This window comes from Benincasa hispida, chromosome 3 (assembly GCF_009727055.1).
Source record: "Benincasa hispida cultivar B227 chromosome 3, ASM972705v1, whole genome shotgun sequence".
Lineage (NCBI taxonomy): Eukaryota > Viridiplantae > Streptophyta > Magnoliopsida > Cucurbitales > Cucurbitaceae > Benincasa > Benincasa hispida.
In genome coordinates, this window is record NC_052351.1 from 47,538,984 (window position 1) to 47,542,937 (window position 3,954).

The 3,954-nt window shown below is 30.4% G+C and overlaps 1 long non-coding RNA gene across 2 annotated transcripts; it reads right to left on the reverse strand.

Moving 5' to 3' along the window:
- Window positions 1–2,253, reverse strand: LOC120073785. 2 transcript variants are annotated; one of them, XR_005480797.1, is made up of 7 exons: window positions 1,960–2,253; window positions 1,667–1,788; window positions 1,417–1,523; window positions 1,192–1,260; window positions 983–1,110; window positions 620–724; window positions 1–328 (listed from the first exon to the last, which is right to left on the reverse strand). It is a non-coding gene; the product is annotated as an uncharacterized LOC120073785 (long non-coding RNA). The 2 variants fall into 2 exon arrangements; XR_005480798.1 differs by lacking the exon at window positions 620–724.
- Between the last annotated feature and the right edge of the window lie 1,701 nt (window positions 2,254–3,954).

The window sequence follows — 3,954 nt, forward strand, 5'->3', positions numbered from 1 at the left end:
TACTAAAATAAACAATTCCATTCTTCTATTACTCATGTCTATATGAACGATTCCAAAATTTACAAGAACAATCGAACAGTATATACTCTATCAATCCACCTCAATATATGATCATTCTAAAATTGTAAGACCAATCTATATGTGTTATGTATTCCAAAAATTAGAATACTAAAATTGTATCCTCCACCACACATGTTCTGGGCATTCCCATGAAGCCATATACACAAAATTTATAGGAAGTCCATCAGATATAGCGACCTAAATATTCAGCCCATTCCATGCGTACTTCATCCATTTCAAGTTGCGAGTACGAGCTCCTCGTATCAATCTATAAAACATAGAAAGTAAAATATATATATTTATTTACTATTTACACCATTTATAATGTTACAATACATATATAAGTAGTTTAAAGACACCGCATCTGTGATAATATTCTTCTCTTTAGTCACGATTTCTCACATATCTTATAACATAATACCCATATTCGATAGTTCCCACTTGTAAAGGATCCCACAATACAAAGCCAATAATGATCATTGCTCTATAATATTCATAATGAAATAAACTTTACACAAAAAAAAAAAAAAAAAAAAAAAAAAAAAAAACTCTAACTTACATATTTGTTATGTATTTGACATCTTCTCGTGAACTTGTTCTCGATGAGTCAAGATAGTATACCACGTCATCATACACATTGATAATAATTAACGACCAATTATCACTAAATAAAATACACAACTAATTAGTATGGAACATGAAGGTAGCTCATTACATTAAGGTAGAACATGAGTATAAGGAGCTTTCAAGTACAATAATCTAAACACAATTCTACATTGGAAAAAAAAAGGAAAAGATAGAATAGGAGTACAAGAAGCTTTCAAGTACAATGATCCCAACACAATTCTACATTAGAACAAAACAGGAAAAGGTAGAATATGAGTATAATGTTCTGAATATGAATATAACTAATTATACTTACCCGGGATTATAAGGAGCAATAACTAATTGACGGTGTTCAGAAGTCATTAATCTACTACAAAAGTTCCAAACTCTATAAAAATATACTTCGACCCTTTATTTGAATCAACAATGAACGAGTGTAGGTACCTACAATAATAGATCGAACACATTAACTTATTACTAATTAATAAAGTGATAATATATCATAAACAAATAACATTTACTTACGCAATATAAGCCACCATTGATAAAGTCTTCACTTTTTGCATGCTACAAAACTCGATCACATATTCATTCCTAAATAAGATAGAAAAACATAAGACTCATACAATTCACCTTCAAGATCGGTGGTATACTAATAGCAATCACTTCCTCATCCTTTCCCGCATTCTCTGAAACTTTCTCCTAAAACCACCAAGTTATAATTTTATAAGTAACTAATAATAAATTTACCTCATAATACAATTCACCTTCAAGATCGGTTGTATACTAATAGCTTCCATCTCCTTCACCTTCTTCGCTTCCTCATGTGTGGTTGATGCACTAACAACTTCCTTTTCCTATGATATAAATATAACAGTACAAATTAAACAAGTTAAAAATTATCATACCTAATAGTTGTAACTTTAATGCATAAATTAAATGAGATAGAACATGAGACTATCTCTGACCCCTTGCTCACAAAATTAACGACGTGCCTTACCCAATTGTGGTTTGATCCAAAACCACCTCAAGATCTCAACTCCAACCTCCAAAATCGATCACTGAATCTGGACATCAAACTTTTGCTACACAACTCTTTCCAAGAATTCAAGTCACCAAAACCTAAGGACAAATCAAATTTAACCCAAAACACCAAAATCGAACCTCAAACACTATTGGATTGCGATTTAATATCCTCAAATTCTGGAATCCATCAACCAAAATTTATGGATTAAATAATTATTGGGAAAAAAATTAAATGGGTAAATTTTCAAGAAAAACCCAAAAACTTACACCAAAACTCCAGATCCAGAGAAAAGCCAAGCGGCAGAGTCCGACAACGAAAAGACTGATGGGCGTCGGCCAGATATGAGAAGCGGTCGTCGGATGGTTGGTTGAACGCAACCCGAAGGAAGTCGTTGACTGCAACAGTCCCTACGTGAGACAGACAGAACGGCGGCGGGTCGAACGGCGGTGGACAGCTAGGCGAACGGTTGGGATTCGAGCGACGACGCGACAACGAACAGAGTTGCAGCGAACGGCTTCAGATCCGGCGAACGTTGCGACACCTTGCGGCTAAGAGTCGGCGAACAGNCTGGAAGAAGAAGGGGAAGAGAGAGAAAAAGAGAAAAAAAGAAAGAAAAAGGAAAGAAAAAAAATTAAAGGAAAATAAAATAAAATATTATAATTTTGGGATTTTTTTATTAAGACATTTAACTCTTTTACTTGTTTAAAATAATAATTTATTTGATAATTTTTGTAGGAGAGAAACCAAATTTGAGAAGAAAATGAAAATGGGGAAGGAGGGAAACAAAAAATAAATATTAAAAAAATATTATTTTTCTATTTTACTTGACACGAAAAATATGTCAAGTGAGAACTTCTTATACTTGACGGAAAAACGTGTCAAACAAGACCTTATATTACTAAAAACCGTGTCAAGTAAAGGTTCGCGTGAAAATATCCGAAATATTCGGTTAATCTCCGCTTTTTTAACCCTTTTACTTGACATTTTCTTGTCCAAAATCACATTACTATGTTTTTTTCCAAGGAAAAAATCTACAAGTATCAAGTAAGGTCCATTTTGTAGTAGTGCATAGTTATAAATATACATTTATATCTAACTTGTTTTTTAAAATTGAAATCTGAAGAAATTTAAATTTACAAATAATATCGATATCAATACTGACCTAGGGGACTTGATTGCAATAATTAACAAACTATAATTTTTAATTCAAACTATAAGGTACTAATAGATTGAATTAGAAATTTAGGGATGTAATTATAATAAACCACATAGTTCAAAAAGTGATCGATCAAATTGTAAATTAATAGAGTGCAACCTTTTCAAATATAAAAAATGGACTAAACCATTTACACATATAACAAAATTAACAAATTTACCAAATAGGTTAATCTTGTTTTTTTGTTACGTGTAAATAGATTCATATTTTTTCTATTTATAAGAATTCCCCTGTAATAAACCTCATAATTCAAAGGTAGTTGGTGCAATTTTCACTAATTTTATTTAATTAATTTGTTTTTGTTAAAGTATACACAGTATCCCAAGTCTCTTATCTATTCTACATTTTTATAAATTAGTGAATGTATCATATAAATTGATTTTGTGCCCAATAATACATCAAGACTTCGTTTATTAACCATTTTGTTTTTCGTTTTTGTTTTTGAAAATCAAGTCGATGGACACTACTTCTAACTTCAAATTTCCTCCTTTGTTATCTACTTTTCAATAGTTAAAAAAACCAAATCAAAATTTGAGAACTAAAGAAGTAACTCTCAAAATGTTGTTTTTGTTTTTGGAACGTGGTTAAGAATTTAATTATTATACTTAAAAAGATGCAAACCATTGTAAGAAATGTGGACGACTTAATTTTTCAAAAAACAAAAATAAAAAATCAAATGGTTACCAAACAGGACCTAAGCTTTCAATTTTTATCTCATAAATTTGAGAATTTCAAGAAAATGTTGAATAGATTATTGACCTATTAACATAAAAATAAAAAAAAATTTGAAAGTTTATTAGACATAAAATTTAAAGTTTAGCAACTTACTACAAATTTTAAAGTTTAGACACATTAGATATAAAATCAAAATTAAAAAATCTATCTAACTCGTATCTTAAAATTATATTTAGAGATATCCATTTTTTTTAGGGGGACTTCGTGGAGATTCACCTTAGTGGGATGAAGAACGTTGGAGGGAGTGAGGAAAAAAAAGTTTATGCAAGCTGGATGAGAACGGACAAAATATAGTTTTGTTTATTTTTTT